A 25,137-nucleotide genomic window follows, 5' to 3' on the forward strand; every position below is an offset into this window, starting at 1 on the left:
AAGGTTACTGAACAAATCTTTCACGCTGTGTAAATTTGTAGGGTGATTGGCATGCGTTGGTGACATGCCAACTATTCATTCCACGCTGGCTTTTTTAGGGTGCTCTTGCTCTTTTGATTTATGAAGAAATGTACATGGTCATGATCATTTGTTTAGGGGAAACGTTCTAAATCAACCGGTTGATTTAGTCGCTGCGTCCGCCGCCTCGCCCGCTTGACGCGTGTCGCCTGGGGCCCACCACCGCTTATCCCCTCATAGCTCTCCACCTTATCGTCTCGAGAAGAGTCTCCAGCCACCGGTCTCCTTTTCCCCTTTCCCTTTGTCTTCCTCTCCTCGACAGCCGAGATCTTCTCCCTCCCCTCGCCTCATCCCATCACCCTCCTCCAGATCGGGCAAACACCGGCAAGCCGGCCGTCACCGCTACTTGAAGCTTCTTCTTCTGTCCACCGCTGTCTTCTTCTCATCTGTTACAAAGCAGGTGACCCACCGGTGCTTCAAGGGGAGCTGCTCCAGTCGTCCCCGACCACCCCCTATTGCAATTGCAACGACAGAGTTGCAAACCGCGGGGGGACGATGGTGTTTCTGCCACATGATTTCCATTGCAATTTTTCTGCAACAACACTTGTGTTGCAGAAGTTCCTTCCGCAACAACACTTATGTTGCAAAAAGGTGAAGATGGAAAAAAATTCTGCAACATCACCTTTGTTACAAAAAAATTATGTAACTTGACCTCTGTTGCAAAAAGAAAAATCGGCAACAAGTCCTCTGTCGCAAAAAAAAATTCTGCAACAAGACCTTTGTTGCAGTGATGGAGGCGTCCCTTGGCCGCTTGATGCAGGAAATAAGAGCGTGTGAGGACGGCGGATAGGGGAATATGTTTCCGAAACAGAGCGCCTGCTGCAGGAAATAAGAGGTGGTCACGCGCGCGCGGTGGTTAGATCCGACGGCTGTCAGGGCGCTGATCCAACGGAGCTCCATGCGGCGGATGTTTCTAATACATCCGCCGGCCGACGCGTAGCGGCTCCCTTTGTTTAGGCAACGTTTTTGGCTATACTTACCCTAGTTTTTTCTACATAATTATATTTCCCTTCAATGGACCCAATGGACTAAATCTTATCATACAATTCATCCACACCATCAACTTCGGTAACTGATGCTTTGTTTTGACTGTAACCCAAGATATGTCTAAATATGCTACTTCCTCCTATCCATATTAATTGACGTTGGTTTAGCATAAAGTCGGTAATATGGAATTATGGATGGGAGGGAGTATATTTTTCCTTGATGCAAAACTTGTGCGCCAAAGTTCATGGACCCAAATTGACGGTGACATGAACGCACAGATCCAGATTTGGTCCTGAATTTAGGGGGAAGCGATGCGAAAGTAGTAAATCAGCCAATTACCGCGCAGTGCGCACGATGCCTTCCTCGAGATGGATTGTTGGAGCATGCACCTGCCGGCCGAGGACTCTCTGTCCGGCCTGTACGACGACTCGACGAGCTCGCCTGACGGCGCCACCTCGCGGCCGACGAAGGTCACCAGCTTGGAGAGGAGGAAGATAATCAACGAGAGACACCGGCGCAGGAGGCTCAACGAGAAGCTATACGCCATCCGCCGTGTCGTTCCAAACATCACCAAGGTACAGATCGTCAGCACGAGAGGAGCACTTGCCAACACGTTCTACATATGCTGCATGCATGTTTAATTTGATTTTGTCCGTGCGCCAGGCGTTAGATGGACAAGGCGTCCATCATCCAGGACGCCATCGCCTACATCGAGGAGCGGCGGATTCTCGCCGCCCTACAGCTGCGCAGCCACGGTCATGGCGGAGGCCGCCGCCTCGACCGGCAGCGAGGAGCTGGACGTTGGCGTCACTACCCCAAACAGACTTTTTCGTGACGGCCAGACACGTTGGTGACGGCCGCGATACCTCCTTCAGGAATGTGTACGTGTTCCTGACGTGGATGGTCAACCGAGGCGAAAGATGGTTACGTTCCTGACGCTCTCGGCAATAACCTTCAGGAATGACAACAACCTTCAGGAACGCAGTTGCACATTCGCGAATCACTTTGCACACCTTCAGGAACGTCTATGTGACCGTCAGGAAGATACCTATGGGGGACCCAGAGATATTTTCTCTTCTGAGGCGCGTGATATTTTCGTTTTGAGAGTGAAATGCGCGCTGAAATTTCGTTCCCAGGGTGTTTTTCGCTCTCAACTGGAGGGCTCGGTCAAAATACCTAAAACACGATCCACTTTTCCCCATCGAGATACTCCTCCCACTCCCACGATGACCGCCACCTCCCCCATCCAGCGCCGCCACCTCCCCCGTCCAGCACCGCCACTTCCCCCGTACCGGCCGTCCAGTTCCGATCGGCCGCCTCCCTCGCCGTCGAGCGCCGCCCCCCTCGCCGTCGAGCGCCACTCCGACTCGCCGGCGACTTCCAGATCCGCCTCCCTCCCCGTGCAGAGGTGACTCCCTGCCCGTCCAGGCCCTCTTTCTCATCTTCCGTACCCAATCTGGCTGTTGTGTCAAATAGTTTAGATGTGCTGCAGAGCTACAAAAAAATATATTTCATTCTTAATTTTGAATATGTAACTTTTGTGCATTTTATGTCGATACAAAGAACTTCTATATGTTGAAGAAAATGCTATTTAAGATTGAAAATTAGTTTTCAAATCTGTGTACAGTGGTACATTTTGCCTTTTTAGTTAACAATTTCATTTTGTACTTAAACGATGTTGATTGAGTAATCTTGTAGTACTTGTGATAAATTCGCTATGTTTCTGGAGTGGCTCATGATCATTTATTCAGACCAAAAGCGTGTTGGTAAGTTGCATTCAGTTTCATTTGACCTCTCAGTATGGCTAGTTTGTTGAAAAAACATGTTCCCTTATGTAGGGAAAGATGTATGGCCCTGCAGACTGAGTTAGAAATTATGCTTCTACGTAATATGGTGGATTATGGATCACTAATGTAATTTGTGTTCTCAGATCTGTAACTATGGAAGGATGACCATGGGGAGGGGGTCAAGTAACTATGGAAGGATGACCATGGGGAGGGATTGCTCCTTGTAAGCAGCAAGGTACACAATGCTTTCTTTGTCCATATATTGTTATCATGTGTCAACTCTTCTGTGGGTAACCATATGTGCACATGTTCAATAAATCATGCTTGGTGTGTTTGGCGGCATCCTTGTCCATATATTGCTATCCCTAACCACCTGAGAACAGAATAGAAGATGTCTTTCATGTATATTTTGACTAACCACCTGAGAATGATTATTTGTTCTCATACATGTTTTCTTTCCTTGTAGATAATTGATAGAACATTTATTCATTTAGTATTCAGAGCCTTTTTGCAGCACAATTTAAACTTTCTACCTCCTCCAACGACGATGCTGCTCTTCCCCAACGACAGCTTGCTGCTGAACTCTGTCAACACCCGCTGCTGATCGTCTCTTGCATCTACATGTTGCTGTTCTTCTCCATCTTCAAAGCCACGTCTTAGACTGCTGCAACACCAAGCTCCAGAAGCCAAATTTATGTTCTGTACTCCATTATTTCACCTCTTCCCTCGCTGATTTCTTGAACCCCTTGCTTGTTCAGTTAGTGAGATGTGTGTTCCTGTATGCTGCCAATTGAGATGATCTAGTTCTAGTTTTATCACCTTAGTATTTCAATTATTTGCTCGTTTGCATGACTGAAGATCTGATGCTATGTTAGATTTAAATTTCTTGTTCAACTTCAGAGAAAATATTAGTGTCCTATTGATTGTGTTCCAGCATGAACTCGTTCTGAACCTCACCTACTGCTGTTTTATTCTATTTTGAGTTTTCTCCGAGTTTTGAGTGTGGGTTGTTTGTGAGAAGAGCATCTTCTCTTATGTAGGAAAAGCAGAATGGCCTATGGCAGCAACAAAGATGAACACTTGCAAGTTCATGAAGTTGGAAGTTTGCAAATGTGGTTGAGAGTGGAGATTGTGGCCCCATCAATAATGTAATGTTCAAAAGTGTCTTGTAAGTTCCTGCACCTTTGCTCTGTATTCAAAACTACAACAAATGTTAATCTAAAATGTAACATGTTTGTTTTTCAATAAATTGTTTGTTCCATGATGATCAGTACAGTTGAATTATAATGATGGCATCCTTTGCATTTCTCTTGAACTTGTGTACACAAACATAGAAGTAGAATAGCAAAAGGTTGTCAGTGCATTAGCTTCACCCTGCTGCTCCAATAACACTTATACTACACGATGTATATTCCTCTAAACTTGCATTTATGAGTATGTCCCCAGTTATTATAATTTTCTTCACGAATACAGCTTCTGAGTAGAAGTCGTTGTAGGTACTTGGGGCCACCGTTCTCCTCACCAGACCCTTGGGTGGGCGAAGGCCCTCAAGCACCTCCACTTGAACTTCTGGTAAGTCTGTAAGGAACCACCCCAGGACAGTTCCAGTCATATTAGTCTTTTCTTATCAGCTAGCTTTGCATCGCCCGCCTCCTTCTTGTTTTTAACATTTTCAAGATGATGAATATTCGGATTGCCTTGCAGCTTGTTTAGGCTCTCCAACTGTTTTAGCTCATGCCCATGTTCCATCCTTACTTGAAATACAGCAAGTTCTTGTAGTGATGTTAAACTGCTGATGTTCGGAACTTGCATTGCAAAGCTATAAATATGCCGCTTACTGCTAGTTTTCTACATGTAGTGCTAGTTCTGTACATGCAGTTTAGTGTTTGGCATACTTAGATTTTTCCTATGAAGTGATGATTTTGTTTGCTATCACGTAAAGTTATGAAGGGGGTTGGTCATCACAAAATTTCATTTGCCATGAATACTATGGATATAGGGCATTGGATTGCAACCATTTAATTTTTCTTCCCTTTTCTTTTCTTTTGTTCATTATGTTCCGGTTACATTTTCATAATTGCAGCCTGTACTTGGCAATAAGAGAAGTCTTCTTCACTTGCTTGGTGGCAGTTTTGAAAACCTGTATGTATCACAGTTTTGCAACCTCTTTGAAAACCTGTATGTATCACAGTTTTGCCTTTCACCGTTGTTCATTTAAATCTCCTATATTCTTCTGGTGTATAGGTGAATGGAACCTTCCAAGCCCAAGGGAATGCTGATACTTCGTTGGCAGAATGTTCCCATGATGAAGACCATCCTCATGCTACTCATGCGGATGAGCATAGTTCTATTCCAACACAGGACAAACATTTAGGAATTCCAGTAGTATAACTAGTGGTTAATATTGTGAACTACAGTGCAGGTAGGGTTTCTTTGTCAATTGCTTCTCCTGGCAATTTAGGAATCAACTAGTATGCGTGTTTTGACTTGGTGACACCTCCTGTTAAGTTGAGCTTCCATGAATCATGACTTGGATATGAATGTGTGGATCTTGTGAACAATGAGATTTAAATAAATTGGATGGGTACATTGTGGCCTAGGAATTTGTTGTGATTTTAAACCGGGTCGTGTGACCTTTGTGTATGCATGATTGTGAAAAGATTTGCATACTAGGCCACAACTAGTATGCATGTGGCTGCTTTCCAATAATATTTTTAGTTTGTCTTGGTTGATTCCTGACGACCATTTTCATACTTTGCTGACGAAGCTAGCCGTCATGGATATATGTTGAGCTCATTCCTGAAGGTATGGTCCTGAGTGCCACTAGCTGAAGATGTTCCTGACGGCCAGTTTTCTGACGGCATCTCCTAACGGTGGGGCCGTCAGGAATTTGAGTTCGGGCGGCTAGGGGCTCCCCTCAGGAATCGCCGTCAGGAACACTATTCGTGACGGGGACCGTCAGGAACAAGAATCTTTCCTGACAAGCTGTTTCTGACGGGAAATTCCTGACGGTAGGGGCTCATTCCTGACAATATCTATTCATTCCTGACGGATTTTGGCCGTCAGGAAAAAGTCAGTTTGGGGTAGTGCGTGGGATCCTTGCCGCCGAAGAAGATGAGGAGGACTACCTCCGCCTCCTCCATAAACGGCGCCATCTGTTCCCCTGCAACGAATCCCGTCAAAATCCTCGAGGTAATCATTCACATGTGACATGTTGCTCAGTGCAGCCTCCCATGTGAAAGGAAGTTAGATCCAAATGAAGTGAGGGAGATAGGTGTGCCTGCACCTCGGCAAATAAGAATATTCCACAGTAACTAACACACACAATTATTTTAACCAACTGATAATAACATTACATAACTCATTCACAAATCATGTTACTTCAACCATCATCCAAACCGGTTGAATGTAGCCTGAGCCACAGTCTCTACCAAAAGCCACGGGAGGTCATGCTTCCACATGTTGTAGGAAACTGGACATATATATGGGTATTGCTGGTAGCTAACTTGCAGAAAATTGGAACGTTTGTCCTGTTAAAAATACAACCATTTCGGCATTTCGACCGCCCACTAGACAACACACTAGAGAAGTGTGGGAAACGACCATGATAGAAATAAGTGGTGAATTGTTTTCTCCTTGTCACAAAAGCAACACACCTTTGTCCAAGCAATGCATAAAAATCTTTTCAACGGGAGCTTGACTTGCAAGTGTATTTATTGAGGAGAGGGTGACTAGTAGTATTAATGAGGTCCACGTACATGGTTTAAGGGAAAAGACACCTAAAGTGCGTAGGCAAACTCCTTATTGCGGGGGTGTCTTCTCCTCATCAACGTTTTCCTTACTAGTTTTCACATGTTTATGCTCTCTGTTGCCCCCCCCCCCCGACTACCTCGGCCTCATCCATAAATGGTGCCTTCTGTTCCCCTGCCACGTATCCGGTCCAAATCATCGAGGTAATTATTCACCTGTTGCTAACTCCGGACTGAAAGAAAGTTAGGGACAAAAATGAAGTGATCGTAACAGGTGGAGCTGTGGCTAGCAAAACGAGGGGGGAAATGGTACTAGTAGTTAGAAACACTGAGATGCATAGCGTTGTGGAAGTAGTGATTGCTCGGATAACCACACAAGTTTTCCCTTAAAAGGGGGGAATATTTCCTGCCAGACAACTATTTTATTTTGTAAAAGTTACATGATTCGAAATATCATACAGGAAGAATAGGTGTGAATAAAACCACCTGCTAATAACATTACATGGCTCACAAATCATGTTACTGCTGGACTGTCATCCAAATGGTGCGAACTTAGCCCGAGCTATCATTTGCAATTAGATGTATCCAAAGCCAAGGGCGCTCGTGCCTTTACACGCTGCAAGGAACATTTCTATGTTCAGTCGAATTGTCCAAGTACCACCTAAAAATCTTGATTTTCTTATGGTAATTTTGGTCCCAAATGCATCGGTTGCTGAAAGCATGATCAATATTAATGAAGGTACCCATCGATATTTTAACAGAACTTTTAATGGAAGAGATACCGGAAGTGTGTATCTTCCAATGGTACCCGGTAGTTGGAAGGGCATTTTCTTGTACTATAAGGGTTCTTTTCTGGAATTGGTAAATCTAGCGATTCTGGTAGCTATTGGTGAGATATGCACCAAATAGAGTGCTACCAGCTAGCTAATAGTGAGCTATGCACCAATAGGGTATTGCAAGCTAGCTTTATATGGACCAGGTATCTAGTGTATTCCACTTCTCTACTAGGTTTCCACTTCTTTACTAGGGTTTCCACCTTCATATTTCTGGCCAGGCCCCACCATGCGTTATCTTAGAAGAATCCTGCATATGCATCATTTACACTTTAAGCTAATGTACTTACCAATTAAATATATATTTATCGCATCTAATTTAATTTCATTTCATAATTTTTTTACTTTTTTTATTTTAAAAATATGCAAAATAATCCAAAGTTTTTCAAAACTTGAAATAGTAATTTCAAATATAACCAATTTTATGCATTGAAATAATCAGTTTCACATGTTAAATATGTCTTGTATATCTGAAAATTGACCTTTTCATATATTTGGAATAATCAATTTCAGAAATAAAAACAACCAGTTTCACATGTTTGAAATAACCCATTTCCCATATTTAAAAAAGGACATTTCAATTATTTCATAAAACTACTTTCACGCATTATGAAAACTATTTCACTGATTTGAAAAATCCGGTTTCAATCATTTCAAAAGATGATTTCAACTCTTTCGTGAAACATATTCAAGTTATTTGGAAAAAACTAATATGATACTTTTCAATAATAACAAATTTCAATTATTTTCAAAAGCTATTTTCATTTCAAAAATGATTTCAATTTTTTTCAAAAAACTAAATTTAATATTTCAAAACATCAATGTAAGAAAAGGCATTTAAATTTCAGAGCATACATTTCACAAAACATGTTAGAGTGAAACCCAAATAAAAAAATCTATTTCAATTAAAAAAACTGTTTCACAAATTGTAATAAGCATCTTCCCAAGAACACTAAATATTGCACCATGTATTTGACTGAACTAGTTTTATATATTGAAATAATCAATTTCACACCTTGGAACAATCAGTTTCACATATTTGAAACACTCGCATCTTTCATGTATTTGGAAAACATTGGTTTCTTATATTTGAAATAATCAATTTCACACATTGGAATTAGTGATTTCAATAAATCATTTCAAATATTTCAAGAAATTGCATAGAAATATGTTTAATACTACATCCGTTCAAAATAATTGAAGTCCTCAGTTTTTCATAAGTCAAATTTTCTTATGTTTGGTCAATTCTATGGAAAAATATATCTTTATCCAGAACATGAAATTAGTCTCATGAGATTCTTCATGAAATATATTTTTGTATGATGTGTATCTCATGTTGTAGATTATAGCACATCTTTCTATAGTTTTGGTTATACATAAGCAAGTTTGAATTAGAACAAATGTAGAACTTCAATTATTTTGTATAAAAGGAAGTATATTTTAAAAGTCTAATATATTCGAATTAATCAATTCCAAACTTCAAGTAATTAGATTCACATATTTGCAATTACCCGTTTCACTATTTCAAAAGAATTTTCTTAATTATTTCATAAAACTAATTCACACATTTGCTAAAAACTGTTTTCAATGATCTCAAAAACTCATTTCCATTCTTTTGAAAATTTCAAATATTTATATTTTACATATCACTTTGTTTCACATAATTTGAAACTCTATTTACAAAAGTATTTGTTGAATCAATGTAATTAGCGTGTATTATGGACTATATCCAAGATTAACCTTGATCTAAAGATCTTATTGCTAGAATTACAAATATATAAAAAATACACAAACAAAATTATAGTTTAAAAGGTATGAATGATTGGATTTATCATATATAAAATAGAAGGAATGGATTTGTTGAGTTAGGGAGGAGAAAGAATGGATTGTTGTCTCCATACGGATGTACCATCTTGTGACCAAGCCTACTTCCTTTGATATTTTTGACAATTTACACATGTCAAAATTGTTTCTTGTATAAGTCAGAAAGCTGTAAGGATGTATTGCTATGTATTCAATCGGGAAAATGAATCACACTTCTATACGGGGCGAGTGAACTAATCTCAGGGTCCACGCAAGCGAAGATTTTTTCGCTATGACATACCCAGACCATTAAAAACCACTTGTGTTTCGTTTATCCTCATCAATATGGTACTCACTAATTATCGATGCTTATGCTATCCTTCTTTCAAATGCCCAATGGAGTAAGTGAAATAATGTATTATTACATGTCCCTAGGGATGTGACGAGCATAGACAGAAATAATGATTAGCTAAGTGAGATATTCTATGTCGAATGAAGGACCTGGGGTTTCTGAGGTTTGAGGACCTTGAAAGTAATATCATGTGTTTACTCATTAGGTTGTTGTTCAAGGTGCTTAATCAGGGATGAGTTTGGCAAGAGTTTATGAGAAAAAAACATGCCTCAACACAATATCTTCAAATGATACCTTGTAGGAGATAAGCTGCTTAGTCTCCAATATCTAAGCTTATATAATATCGTACGCCGGGAAAAAGTTCTTCTTGCTTCGGCTCCGTTGAATATTGAGTTTCAAGTGGCACTCACTGGGGATTAGTGTACGTCATGGTTACATCTAGTGTTCCATCGGTTGATGCTGACCATCTTATCTCAGACAACCACATGCTTATTGTCCTTTTCTAGTCTTAGATATATAAGATGGTTTGGTATGCCAAGTCTAAAATATGTAAACCAGACTATAATTGATTTTTAATGTAGTGCAGGTGTTTCTGATGAAAATGTGACAAACTTGTAGAACAATTTAAATATATAAGTGGGGGATGGGTGGGTTGGTTGGTTAGTTCTATCTAGATATTTTTTTATGTGTGAAACATCTATTAGAAAATAAAACATTTCTGAGATAGTAGAGCGTATATGAATACCTTTAGGGAAACTCTATGCAACAACACTATCACAAAACATATAATTGAATAACCACATGGTTACGAGTTCTGCAGCTGGAGGTGACGCAGGTAGCAGAGGAGTTGACAATGGTGAGCATGAGACATGGCAATGCCCACAACGCCATTGCAAAGGTGTGCGAGGCACTCGAGTCGCTCTGTCTCAAGGTGATCTCGACAAGCATCACTGCCGTGGCTAGTGGCATCATCCATAACATGTTCATTGAGGTAACCACCATTGTTTTAAGCATTTACCAACCAATTATTGTCTCCTATCGTTCTTTAAATTACATGAACGAAAATAATTTCTCCCATCTCTTCCTCTCACTTACTCTTCTTCAAATTTCACTAACAAAAATAATTTCTCCCATCTCTTCCTCTCACTTACTCTTGATTTCTTTGAGGGATGTCACCACGTGAATGGCATCAAGTGTATGTTGGATTCCCAATGAACTGGTATACTAAAGAGTTATTTTCTACTATACTTCCCGTCTTCTATTTGTCTACAAATCATTCAATTTTCCTATGTTCTTATTTTTTTCCTTTGTCATTGGACGACTAAGATGAACAAACGTGTATGTACTAGATATACATCATGTTTTATAGGCACTAGGCATTAGTTGTTTTAAAAAACCATTATGGAAAGAAAATTAATATAATTTTTAGGAATGAGTTGCAGGTTTCATGGATAGTTTTTTTTATAAAAAAAGCAAAATAGATTTACCATGAAATAATTTCCAAAAATTAATTATTTCACCCATCATCCTAACAGGATGCCAAGAATAAACAATAACCACTGAAAAAGTATCATTCGCTCCTTGAATCTCCCCAAGTTCCTCTCATCTTTGATACCCGATCTAGCAGCAAGAGCCAAGGGAACTAATCTTCATTCATTGTTTAGTTCTGATACGTTCTTTGTTTGGAGTTTGTGTTCTTTGCGGTTGAAACAATGTCATATGGAATAGAAGCCTCTGCGTTTTGTCCCTCTCCTAGCAACACAATCATGCTCTACTCTATGGAGCCAATGGTTCTCAGGACTCGTCGTTTTATGATTTTGACCATCTTCATCATCAATTAGGAAAATGAGGATTGGTTTATCAATCTGCCTTGTAAGGTGTGTGTGTCCGGCATGGCCCATCAAACTATTTTAGGTTATCTCATCTTTGAGGTGCCCGACTCTTCTAAACGTATGAGGTTAGTCTAGCTTACTGGTTTGGCATTTTGCACATCATTGGGTACATGGAGAAACATCAAGATGAGGAGAACGAAATAAATGTCGGCCTAGAACATTTATAGGGCTTTTGGCTTTTATTGGGGATCTTATTTTTTATGTTTATTATATGTTTTTCAAAATACCATACCTTCCTTTATGAATCAGTAAAGCCAGATCATTGTCTGATATATTTGTCAATTATGCTTGATCATGTTGTGAGTTTATATGAGTGTATATCGTGGTCGTATATCCTTGCATGACAACTTGTTAGACATATGTGTGACTTGACTTACGCTTGTGAACACATGTGCTTGCTAGTGCTCTCTGGGAATGATTTTTCTCTGAAAGAAAAAAATGGGAGATCTATATCATGAATTAGGTCGTGGTTCACTAAGGCTATTTTGTGTTAGAATTAATCTGAGGCCATCATCGATCATCCGAGGACCAAGAAATCACACGACACATGATATTGAGATTCGTTAACGAGGTTCACTGAACTCGGCTACATTCTCAGGACATGACTACGGGTGCTCCTCCCAACTACATAGTGACAACACCGCACACCGTCCACCAGGGAGCCAACACACGCCACCCCCCGCGTGTCTATTCTATTGTGTTTGATAGGTTACATCGTGTGTCTACCCCCATATTATATAAGAGTCCTAGAATACAAGTGTCCTACTAGGACACGACTATATACCTTGTCTACACATAATACGACTTCATGTCCAACTATAACTTACCTATACATAATATTCAACACAACTCCAACAAACTCAAACTTTATGAATATTCTCCACCACCTTGAATTCGTCTGTGTCAAACTTTCATATACATTGGACTTGAGTTTATCCCATCAGTACCGTTGCTATACCCAGACTCCATGTGACTCCACCTGCAACGATAGTCCCTTTTTTCTTGATCACAATAACACTTGAGAAAAATTAAGTTCATCTTTACTCTAGTTTGTGCTCTCAACTTTCGGAGTATCCATTCAACGCCATCACACACCAATCATCGATCTGCGTGAAAGTTAACTACCCACTTATAAGGTGTCACATATAAGTGTTATGTGAACTCAACATCACCGCTCTTTCTTGACCGCCTAGCTGAAACCTGAAAGAATTTCACCATTGATTGTAGTCATCTAAGTCAAATTCACATTTGTCTCACAACATGTATGACCACCGGAGCCCTGACCCGTCTCCATGTCACGTCCTTACCTCACACCATGCCGCTATTACTGCGTCGAGGCTCTGCTACCCCAGTCGAGTCTCCAGGGCCACAAACCCACACCACTCAACCCCGCCACAGAGTACCACCGATGACCACCGATCGATCATGAGTTTCAGTATTCATCAAACCATTGGGCTTGACTCCGAACCATGTATCACTCACCTTTTTTGGCTGAAATAGGCTTCGATTCTCCGGATCCTAACAATGTAGCCAATTAGCACCGAGTGAAATCTTTCATCAGACTCCATCTCCACCTTCAACATGAATCCATGATAGATGACCAGTCCACCCTCGCGCACCGTCAACTTCAAATTTCGTGTGTACACCACCTCGAATCAACCCCGCGCGATAGTCTTGTCAAAGCCACACAAGCCCTCAGGCATGTGCCACGTGTTTCCATGCCCCAGAAGTCAGTCACCATCAACATCACACTCCTATGTCATCGTCGTCGATCCCACCGCCGCCTTCTATACTGACTGACTCATGCCAATCCGTCAAACTTTCTAGTCCGACCCAACCGAATTTGTTCGACCCACCCTGCACTATGACTGCTCGCACATCCCTGCATATCTTGAACAGCCTGTGTATGCATGATCTTGTACGACACAATGTCCTCCACTTCATATCATCTTTGAGCCCTCTCAGCAATCTTTGACAAAAAACCTGCAAACAACAAACATATCTCACGTGTGGCTATCTGTCTCGCACGGCGCCTCTAGCCTCCAACAAAGAAATCCAACACACCAACCAGCCAGCCTGGGCAACACCATTGCACGAAGTTCACACCGCACGTCGGCCACCTAGTCGCTAGCACATGCCGCCGGCTTTCCCTTGTATATGTGCTATTATGTTGGTATAAGTTACATTGTGTGTCTATCCTCATATTATAAAAAGGACTAGGATACAACTGTCATAGTAGGACACGACTTCATACGCTATCCACACACAATACGACTCCAAGTCCAACTGCAACCTAGCTTGTAGACTATATTCGAGACAACTCCAACATTTGGGATGTGATTTTGGCAAGGTTGTTTTGGCGAAGCTTCAATTTGAAAGAGAGTCCGGACTGAGCCTAATGTTCGCGCAGTAGGAAAAGTCAGTCAGGCTAGGGCTGCAGCTGCCCAAACTATATCCCGACGTTTCTCTTGTTATTGGGTCTGTATATGTAGTTCAGCCCATAGATTTTTTTCATAGTGTTCTGTTCACTCCATCTCTCATGCCCAGCCATCTCCCAAAATCAGGGATCGCTGCCCTGACACTCACGATGTGTTCTCTCACACGAGGACATGTGTACCGTGCATGATCAGGTATTTTTTGGTAACTATACTTTTTGGGGGAGTTATAATATGCACAAATCTTTGTATGCACATACTTTGACAATATTTTGTGCCAATATTAGCAGCCATTTATATCATTTAGTATAATCTAATTATATTTTTCAGATGGAAGGAATGCGTGGTGCTCAAACAATCAAGGAGATGATACAAACTCACTCAGACATCTCGATATGAGGAGAACCTCACTGATGTCTATGAGTCCGCCGGATGAAGATTAAGTATTGCAAATAATGCACTAATGAGCATCCCAACTACCTATGATTTAGTCATCTCGATGTGACTAATGTGCTTCCCAACCATGTCGATGCGCATCTCAACAAGCTATGCTCTAGTCTTTATCTTTATCTATATCTATATCTATACCTAATAATAAAGCGGCGATCGTTTCTTGTCGTACGTCATTGTCATTTATGCAGAAAAGTCCCTCTGTTTCTGAGAATTCAACCCGCAGTCCTTTTTAAGTGAATAACTGAGAAAACGTTTTGTTTTTACACAAAACCCCCTGCTTTTGTTAGAAATCAACCCGCGATGCTTTACTTAGCCTGCTTCTCCGGCCGAACTGCGGGACGCGGCGGAGCTGCTTCTCTGGCTGACGTCGGAGCTTCCGGGCGTAGTGGTGCTACCTGCAAGCGGACGCAGGAGGGAGAGCGCGCTCTGAATCGATCTTGGGGGGCCTTAGACGGGAGGCGTGAGAAGGGAAGCTGGAGTAGAGGCACGTCGGGCTCGTCCATGCCTCCATGGCAGGGTCCTGGGGGTGCAGCAGGCGAGCCGCGTCCGCGTGGAGCGGAGGCGGCCAGAGCTGCTGGTCGTTGGCGCCATGTGCTGAGGAGCTCCAACCTCGAGCGGAGCAACGTGGAGACATGCCGACGGCTGTGGGCAAAATCCAAAAGACAGAGTCGATCTGAAGATACAAAAAGAACTGGTGCCAGTGTGCGCAGCCTAACCGAAAGGTCGCGGCTAAATTTTCCATGTTGATTCGTACATATATAGATGAATCTCTATGCTACAAATATGAGCTCACGGAAGGCCGCGTCTAATTTGCCATATTGATTAGTACAGAGATGAATAGCAAATGAGCTCACGGAAGAGAAAAGTGGAAGCTTTCACTGGAGACGAGCTGCCTCGGCCACCGACAGACAAGCAACGCCACCACACCAGTCCGCCTCCCGCGTCTCCGCCACAGGCCCAGCCAGAGCCAGCCCCCTCACGTGTTGGCCCGGCCGCCAGATCTGGCGATCAACCAAACAACTGCACAACGCCCAGCACCCGTTGCATCTAGTCACCACCCACTGGGAGGGGCTCCACCACCACGGCACAAGGACTCAACCCCGGCCCCGTGCGATCGAGTTGCAACAAACATGCCGATGCTGTCCAGCACCCGTTGCACCCAGTCACCACCCACTGGGAGGGGCTCCACCACCACGGCACAAGGACTCAACCCCGGCCCCGTGCGATCGAGTTGCAACAAACATGCCGATACTGTCCAGCACCCGTTGCACCCAGTCACCACCCACTGAAAGGGGCTCCACCACCACGGCACAAGGACTCAACCCCGGCCCCATGCGATCGAGTTGCAACAAACATGCCGATGCTGTCCAGCACCCGTTGCACCCAGCCACCACCCACTGGGAGGGGCTCCACCACCACGGCACAAGGACTCAACCCCGGCCCCGTGCGATCGAGTTGCAACAAACATTGCCGATGCTGTCCAGCACCCGTTGCACCCAGTCACCACCCACTGGGAGGGGCTCCACCACCACGGCACAAGGACTCAACCCCGGCCCCGTGCGATCGAGTGGCAACAAACATGCCGATGCTGTCCAGCACCCGTTGCACCCAGTCACCACCCACTTGGAGGGGCTCCACCACCACGGCACAAGGACTCAACCCCGGCCCCGTGCGATCGACTTGGAACAAACATACCGATGCTGTCCAGCACCCGTTGCACCCAGTCACCACCCACTGGGAGGGGCTCCACCACCACGGCACAAGGACTCAACCCCGGCCCCGTGCGATCGAGTTGCAACAAACATGCCGATGCTGTCCAGCACCCGTTGCACCCAGTCACCACCCACTGGGAGGGGCTCCACCACCACAGCACAAGGACTCAACCCCGGCCCCGTGCGATCGAGTTGCAACAAACATGCCGATGCTGTCCAGCACCCGTTGCACCCAGTCACCACCCACTGGGAGGGGCTCCACCACCACGGCACAAGGACTCAACCCCGGCCCCGTGCGATCGAGTTGCAACAAACATGCCGATGCTGTCCAGCACCCGTTGCACGCAGTCACCACCCACTGGGAGGGGCTCCACCACCACGGCACAAGGACTCAACCCCGGCCCCGTGCGATCGAGTTGCAACAAACATGCCGATGCTGTCCAGCACCCGTTGCACCCAGTCACCACCCACTGGAAGGGGCTCCACCACCACGGCACAAGGACTCAACCCCGGCCCCGTGCGATCGAGTTGCAACAAACATGCCGATGCTGTCCAGCACCCGTTGCACCCAGTCACCACCCACTGGGAGGGGCTCCACCACCACAGCACAAGGACTCAACCCCGGCCCCGTGCGATCGAGTTGCAACAAACATGCCGATGCTGTCCAGCACCCGTTGCACCCAGTCACCACCCACTGGGAAGGGCTCCATCACCACGGCACAAGGACTCAACCCCGGCCCCGTGCGATCGAGTTGCAACAAACATGCCGATGCTGTCCAGCACCCGTTGCACCCAGTCACCACCCACTGGGAGGGGCTTCACCACCACGGCACAAGGACTCAACCCTGGCCCCGTGCGATCGAGTTGCAACAAACATGCCGATGCTGTCCAGGACCCGTTGCACCCAGTCACCACCCACTGGGAGGGGCTCCACCACCACGGCACAAGGACTCAACCCCGGCCCCGTGCGATCGAGTTGCAACAAACATGCCGATGCTGTCCAGCACCCGTTGCACGCAGTCACCACCCACTGGGAGGGGCTTCACCACCACGGCACAAGGACTCAACCCTGGCCCCGTGCGATCGAGTTACAACAAACATGCCGATGCTGTCCAGGACCCGTTGCACCCAGTCACCACCCACTGGGAGGGGCTCCACCACCACGGCACAAGGACTCAACCCCAGTCCCGTGCGATCGAGTTGCAACAAACATGCCGATGGTGTCCAGCACCCGTTGCACCCAGTCACCACCCACTGGGAGGGGCTCCACCACCACGGCACAAGGACTCAACCCCGGCCCCGTGCGATCGAGTTGCAACAAACATGCCGATGGTGTCCAGCACCCGTTGCACCCAGTCACCACCCACTGGGAGGGGCTCCACCACCACGGCACAAGGACTCAACCCCGGCCCCGTGCGATCGAGTTGCAACAAACATGCCGATGCTGTCCAGCACCCGTTGCACGCAGTCACCACCCACTGGGAGGGGCTCCACCACCACGGCACAAGGACTCAACCCCGGCCCCGTGCGATCGAGTTGCAACAAACATGCCGATGCTGTCCAGCACCCGTTGCACCCAGTCACCACCCACTGGGAGGGGCTCCACCACCACGGCACAAGGACTCAACCCCGGCCCCGTGCGATCGAGTTGCAACAAACATGCCGATGCTGTCCAGCACCCGTTGCACCCAGCCACCACCCACTAGGAGGGGCTCCACCACCACGGCACAAGGACTCAACCCCGGCCCCGTGCGATCGAGTTGCAACAAACATGCCGATGCTGTCCAGCACCCGTTGCACCCAGTCACCACCCACTGGGAGGGGCTCCACCACCACGGCACAAGGACTCAACCCCGGCCCCGTGCAATCGAGTTGCAACAAACATGCCGATACTGTCCAGCACCCGTTGCACCCAGTCACCACCCACTGAAAGGGGCTCCACCACCACGGCACAAGGACTCAACCCCGGCCCCATGCGATCGAGTTGCAACAAACATGCCGATGCTGTCCAGCACCCGTTGCACCCAGCCACCACCCACTAGGAGGGGCTCCACCACCACGGCACAAGGACTCAACCCCGGCCCCGTGCGATCGAGTTGCAACAAACATTGCCGATGCTGTCCAGCACCCGTTGCACCCAGTCACCACCCACTGGGAGGGGCTCCACCACCACGGCACAAGGACTCAACCCCGGCCCCGTGCGATCGAGTGGCAACAAACATGCCGATGCTGTCCAGCACCCGTTGCACCCAGTCACCACCCACTTGGAGGGGCTCCACCACCACGGCACAAGGACTCAACCCCGGCCCCGTGCGATCGACTTGGAACAAACATACCGATGCTGTCCAGCACCCGTTGCACCCAGTCACCACCCACTGGGAGGGGCTCCACCACCACGGCACAAGGACTCAACCCCGGCCCCGTGCGATCGAGTTGCAACAAACATGCCGATGCTGTCCAGCACCCGTTGCAGCCAGTCACCACCCACTGGGAGGGGCTCCACCACCACAGCACAAGGACTCAACCCCGGCCCCGTGCGATCGAGTTGCAACAAACATGCCGATGCTGTCCAGCACCCGTTGCACCCAGTCACCACCCACTGGGAGGGGCTCCACCACCACGGCACAAGGACTCAACCCCGGCCCCGTGCGATCGAGTTGCAACAAACATGCCGATGCTGTCCAGCACCCGTTGCACGCAGTCACCACCCACTGGGAGGGGCTCCACCACCACGGCACAAGGACTCAACCCCGGCCCCGTGCGATCGAGTTGCAACAAACATGCCGATGCTGTCCAGCACCCGTTGCACCCAGTCACCACCCACTGGGAGGGGCTCCACCACCACGGCACAAGGACTCAACCCCGGCCCCGTGCGATCGAGTTGCAACAAACATGCCGATGCTGTCCAGCACCCGTTGCACGCAGTCACCACCCACTGGGAGGGGCTCCACCACCACGGCACAAGGACTCAACCCCGGCCCCGTGCGATCGAGTTGCAACAAACATGCCGATGCTGTCCAGCACCCGTTGCACCCAGTCACCACCCACTGGGAGGGGCTCCACCACCACGGCACAAGGACTCAACCCCGGCCCCGTGCGATCGAGTTGCAACAAACATGCCGATGCTGTCCAGCACCCGTTGCACCCAGTCACCACCCACTGGGAGGGGCTCCACCACCACGGCACAAGGACTCAACCCCGGCCCCGTGCGATCGAGTTGCAACAAACATGCCGATGGTGTCCAGCACCCGTTGCACCCAGTCACCACCCACTGGGAGGGGCTCCACCACCACGGCACAAGGACTCAACCCCGGCCCCGTGCGATCGAGTTGCAACAAACATGCCGATGCTGTCCAGCACCCGTTGCACCCAGTCACCACCCACTGGGAGGGGCTCCACCACCACGGCACAAGGACTCAACCCCGGCCCCGTGCGATCGAGTTGCAACAAACATGCCGATGCTGTCCAGCACCCGTTGCACGCAGTCACCACCCACTGGGAGGGGCTCCACCACCACGGCACAAGGACTCAACCCCGGCCCCGTGCGATCGAGTTGCAACAAACATGCCGATGCTGTCCAGCACCCGTTGCACCCAGTCACCACCCACTGGGAGGGGCTCCACCACCACGGCACAAGGACTCAACCCCGGCCCCGTGCGATCGAGTTGCAGCAAACATGCCGATGCTGTCCAGCACCCGTTGCACCCAGTCACCACCCACTGGGAGGGGCTCCACCACCACGGCACAAGGACTCAACCCCGGCCCCGTGCGATCGAGTTGCAACAAACATGCCGATGATGTCCAGCACCCGTTGCACCCAGTCACCACCCACTGGGAGGGGCTCCACCACCACGGCACAAGGACTCAACCCCGGCCCCGTGCGATCGAGTTGCAACAAACATGCCGATGCTATCCAGCACCCGTTGCACGCAGTCACCACCCACTGGGAGGGGCTTCACCACCACGGCACAAGGACTCAACCCTGGCCCCGTGCGATCGAGTTGCAACAAACATGCCGATGCTGTCCAGGACCCGTTGCACCCAGTCACCACCCACTGGGAGGGGCTCCACCACCACGGCACAAGGACTCAACCCCGGCCCCGTGCGATCGAGTTGCAACAAACATGCCGATGCTGTCCAGCACCCGTTGCACCCAGTCACCACCCACTGGGAGGGGCTCCACCACCACGGCACAAGGACTCAACCCCGGCCCCGTGCGATCGAGTTGCAACAAACATGCCGATGCTGTCCAGCACCCGTTGCACCCAGTCACCACCCACTGGGAGGGGCTCCACCACCACGGCACAAGGACTCAACCCAGGCCCCGTGCGATCGAGTTGCAACAAACATGCCGATGCTGTCCAGCACCCGTTGCACCCAGTCACCACCCACTGGGAGGGGCTCCACCACCACGGCACAAGGACTCAACCCCGGCCCCGTGCGATCGAGTTGCAACAAACATGCCGATACTGTCCAGCACCCGTTGCACCCAGTCACCACCCACTGGGAGGGGCTCCACCACCACGGCACAATGACTCAACCCCGGCCCCGTGCGATCGAGTTGCAACAAACATGCCGATGCTGTCCAGCACCCGTTGCACCCAGTCACCACCCACTGGGAGGGGCTCCACCACCACGGCACAAGGACTCAACCCCGGCCCCATGCGATCGAGTTGCAACAAACATGCCGATGCTGTCCAGCACCCGTTGCACCCAGTCACCACCCACTGGGAGGGGCTCCACCACCACGGCACAAGGACTCAACCCCGGCCCCGTGCGATCGAGTTGCAACAAACATGCCGATGCTGTCCAGGACCCGTTGCACGCAGTCACCACCCACTGGGAGGGGCTCCACCACCACGGCACAAGGACTCAACCCCGGCCCCGTGCGATCGAGTTGCAACAAACATGCCGATGCTGTCCAGCACCCGTTGCACCCAGTCACCACCCACTGGGAGGGGCTCCACCACCACGGCACAAGGACTCAACCCCGGCCCCGTGCGATCGAGTTGCAACAAACATGCCGATGCTGTCCAGCACCCGTTGCACGCAGTCACCACCCACTGGGAGGGGCTCCACCACCACGGCACAAGGACTCAACCCCGGCCCCGTGCGATCGAGTTGCAACAAACATGCCGATGCTGTCCAGCACCCGTTGCACCCAGTCACCACCCACTGGGAGGGGCTCCACCACCACGGCACAAGGACTCAACCCCGGCCCCGTGCGATCGAGTTGCAACAAACATGCCGATGCTGTCCAGCACCCGTTGCACCCAGTCACCACCCACTGGGAGGGGCTCCACCACCACGGCACAAGGACTCAACCCCGGCCCCGTGCGATCGAGTTGCAACAAACATGCCGATGCTGTCCAGCACCCGTTGCACCCAGTCACCACCCACTGGGAGGGGCTCCACCACCACGGCACAAGGACTCAACCCCGGCCCCGTGCGATCGAGTTGCAACAAACATGCCGATGCTGTCCAGCACCCGTTGCACCCAGTCACCACCCACTGGGAGGGGCTCCACCACCACGGCACAAGGACTCAACCCCGGCCCCGTGCGATCGAGTTGCAACAAACATGCCGATGCTGTCCAGCACCCGTTGCACCCAGTCACCTCCCACTGGGAGGGGCTCCACCACCACGGCACAAGGACTCAACCCCGGCCCCGTGCGATCGAGTTGCAACAAACATGCCGATGCTGTCCAGCACCCGTTGCACCCAGTCACCACCCACTGGGAGGGGCTCCACCACCACGGCACAAGGACTCAACCCCGGCCCCGTGCGATCGAGTTGCAGCAAACATGCCGATGCTGTCCAGCACCCGTTGCACCCAGTCACCACCCACTGGGAGGGGCTCCACCACCACGGCACAAGGACTCAACCCCGGCCCCGTGCGATCGAGTTGCAACAAACATGCCGATGATGTCCAGCACCCGTTGCACCCAGTCACCACCCACTGGGAGGGGCTCCACCACCACGGCACAAGGACTCAACCCCGGCCCCGTGCGATCGAGTTGCAACAAACATGCCGATGCTATCCAGCACCCGTTGCACGCAGTCACCACCCACTGGGAGGGGCTTCACCACCACGGCACAAGGACTCAACCCTGGCCCCGTGCGATCGAGTTGCAACAAACATGCCGATGCTGTCCAGGACCCGTTGCACCCAGTCACCACCCACTGGGAGGGGCTCCACCACCACGGCACAAGGACTCAACCCCAGTCCCGTGCGATCGAGTTGCAACAAACATGCCGATGCTGTCCAGCACCCGTTGCACGCAGTCACCACCCACTGGGAGGGGCTCCACCACCACGGCACAAGGACTCAACCCCGGCCCCGTGCGATCGAGTTGCAACAAACATGCTGATGGTGTCCAGCACCCGTTGCACCCTGTCACCACCCACTGGGAGGGGCTCCACCACCACGGCACAAGGACTCAACCCCGGCCCCGTGCGATCGAGTTGCAACAAACATGCCGATGGTGTCCAGCACCCGTTGCACCCAGTCACCACCCACTGGGAGGGGCTCCGCCACCACGGCACAAGGACTCAACCCCGGCCCCGTGCGATCGAGTTGCAACAAACATGCCGATGCTGTCCAGCACCCGTTGCACGCAGTCACCACCCACTGGGAGGGGCTCCACCACCACGGCACAAGGACTCAACCCCGGCCCCGTGCGATCGAGTTGCAACAAACATGCCGATGCTGTACAGCACCCGTTGCACCCAGTCACCACCCACTGGGAGGGGCTCCACCACCACGGCACAAGGACTCAACCCCGGCCCCGTGCGATCGAGTTGCAACAAACATGCCGATGCTGTCCAGCACCCGTTGCACCCAGTCACCACCCACTGGGAGGGGCTCCACCACCACGGCACAAGGACTCAACCCCGGCCCCGTGCGATCGAGTTGCAACAAACATGCCGATGCTGTCCAGCACCCGTTGCACCCAGTCACCACCCACTGGGAGGGGCTCCACCACCACGGCACAAGGACTCAACCCCGGCCCCGTGCGATCGAGTTGCAACAAACATGCCGATGCTGTCCAGCACCCGTTGCACGCAGTCACCACCCACTGGGAGGGGCTCCACCACCACGGCACAAGGACTCAACCCCGGCCCCGTGCGATCGAGTTGCAACAAACATGCCGATGCTGTCCAGCACCCGTTGCACCCAGTCACCACCCACTGGGAGGGGCTCCACCACCACGGCACAAGGACTCAACCCCGGCCCCGTGCGATCGAGTTGCAACAAACATGCCGATGCTGTCCAGCACCCGTTGCACCCAGTCACCACCCACTGGGAGGGGCTCCACCACCACGGCACAAGGACTCAACCCCGGCCCCGTGCGATCGAGTTGCAACAAACATGCCGATGCTGTCCAGCACCCGTTGCACCCAGTCACCACCCACTGGGAGGGGCTCCACCACCACGGCACAAGGACTCAACCCCGGCCCCGTGCAATCGAGTTGCAACAAACATGCCGATGGTGTCCAGCACCCGTTGCACCCAGTCACCACCCACTGGGAGGGGCTCCACCACCACGGCACAAGGACTCAACCCCGGCCCCGTGCGATCGAGTTGCAACAAACATGCCGATGCTGTCCAGCACCCGTTGCACGCAGTCACCACCCACTGGGAGGGGCTCCACCACCACGGCACAAGGACTCAACCCCGGCCCCGTGTGATCGAGTTGCAACAAACATGCCGATGCTGTCCAGCACCCGTTGCACCCAGTCACCACCCACTGGGAGGGGCTCCACCACCACGGCACAAGGACTCAACCCCGGCCCCGTGCGATCGAGTTGCAACAAACATGCCGAAGCTGTCCAGCACCCGTTGCACCCAGTCACCACCCACTGGGAGGGGCTCCACCACCACGGCACAAGGATTCAACCCCGGCCCCGTGCGATCGAGTTGCAACAAACATGCCGATGATGTCCAGCACCCGTTGCACGCAGTCACCACCCACTGGGAGGGGCTCCACCACCACGGCACAAGGACTCAACCCCGGCCCCGTGCGATCGAGTTGCAACAAACATGCCGATGCTGTCCAGCACCCGTTGCACCCAGTCACCACCCACTGGGAGGGGCTCCACCACCACGGCACAAGGACTCAACCCCGGCCCCGTGCGATCGAGTTGCAGCAAACATGCCGATGCTGTCCAGCACCCGTTGCACCCAGTCACCACCCACTGGGAGGGGCTCCACCACCACGGCACAAGGACTCAACCCCGGCCCCGTGCGATCGAGTTGCAACAAACATGCCGATGCTGTCCAGCACCCGTTGCACCCAGTCACCACCCACTGGTAGGGGCTCCACCACCACGGCACAAGGACTCAACCCCGGCCCCGTGCGATCGAGTTGCAACAAACATGCCGATGCTGTCCAGCACCCGTTGCACCCAGTCACCTCCCACTGGGAGGGGCTCCACCACCACGGCACAAGGACTCAACCCCGGCCCCGTGCGATCGAGTTGCAACAAACATGCCGATGCTGTCCAGCACCTGTTGCACCCAGTCACCACCCACTGGGAGGGGCTCCACCACCATGGCACAAGGACTCAACCCCGGCCCCGTGTGATCGAGTTGCAACAAACATGCCGATACTGTCCAGCACCCGTTGCACCCAGTCACCACCCACTGGGAGGGGCTCCACCACCACGGCACAAGGACTCAACCCCGGCCCCGTGCGATCGAGTTGCAACAAACATGCCGATGCTGTCCAGCACCCGTTGCACGCAGTCACCACCCACTGGGAGGGGCTCCACCACCACGGCACAAGGACTCAACCCCGGCCCCGTGCGATCGAGTTGCAACAAACATGCCGATGTTGTCCAGCACCCGTTGCACCCAGTCACCACCCACTGGAAGGGGCTCCACCACCACGGCACAAGGACTCAACCCCGGCCCCGTGCGATCGAGTTGCAACAAACATGCCGATACTGTCCAGCACCCGTTGCACCCAGTCACCACCCACTGGGAGGGGCTCCACCACCACGGCACAAGGACTCAACCCCGGCCCCGTGCGATCGAGTTGCAACAAACATGC

General features: G+C 50.3%; 1 long non-coding RNA gene and 1 pseudogene across 3 annotated transcripts; both read left to right on the plus strand.

Annotated features, from left to right (window-relative positions):
- Positions 1-1,433: 1,433 nt before the first annotated feature.
- On the plus strand, positions 1,434-14,315 carry LOC123089642 (transcription factor BHLH6-like; annotated as a pseudogene).
- LOC123089643 (uncharacterized) lies at positions 2,190-5,472 on the plus strand. 3 transcript variants are annotated; one of them, XR_006442340.1, is made up of 6 exons: positions 2,190-2,473; positions 2,996-3,087; positions 3,319-4,020; positions 4,349-4,424; positions 4,936-4,994; positions 5,097-5,472. It is a non-coding gene; the product is annotated as an uncharacterized lncRNA (long non-coding RNA). The 3 variants fall into 3 exon arrangements; XR_006442339.1 differs by having other exon boundaries at positions 3,354-4,020; XR_006442338.1 differs by having other exon boundaries at positions 2,191-2,473; positions 3,367-4,020.
- Positions 14,316-25,137: the final 10,822 nt, after the last annotated feature.

The sequence above is a fragment of the Triticum aestivum genome, chromosome 4B (assembly GCF_018294505.1).
Source record: "Triticum aestivum cultivar Chinese Spring chromosome 4B, IWGSC CS RefSeq v2.1, whole genome shotgun sequence".
NCBI lineage: Eukaryota > Viridiplantae > Streptophyta > Magnoliopsida > Poales > Poaceae > Triticum > Triticum aestivum.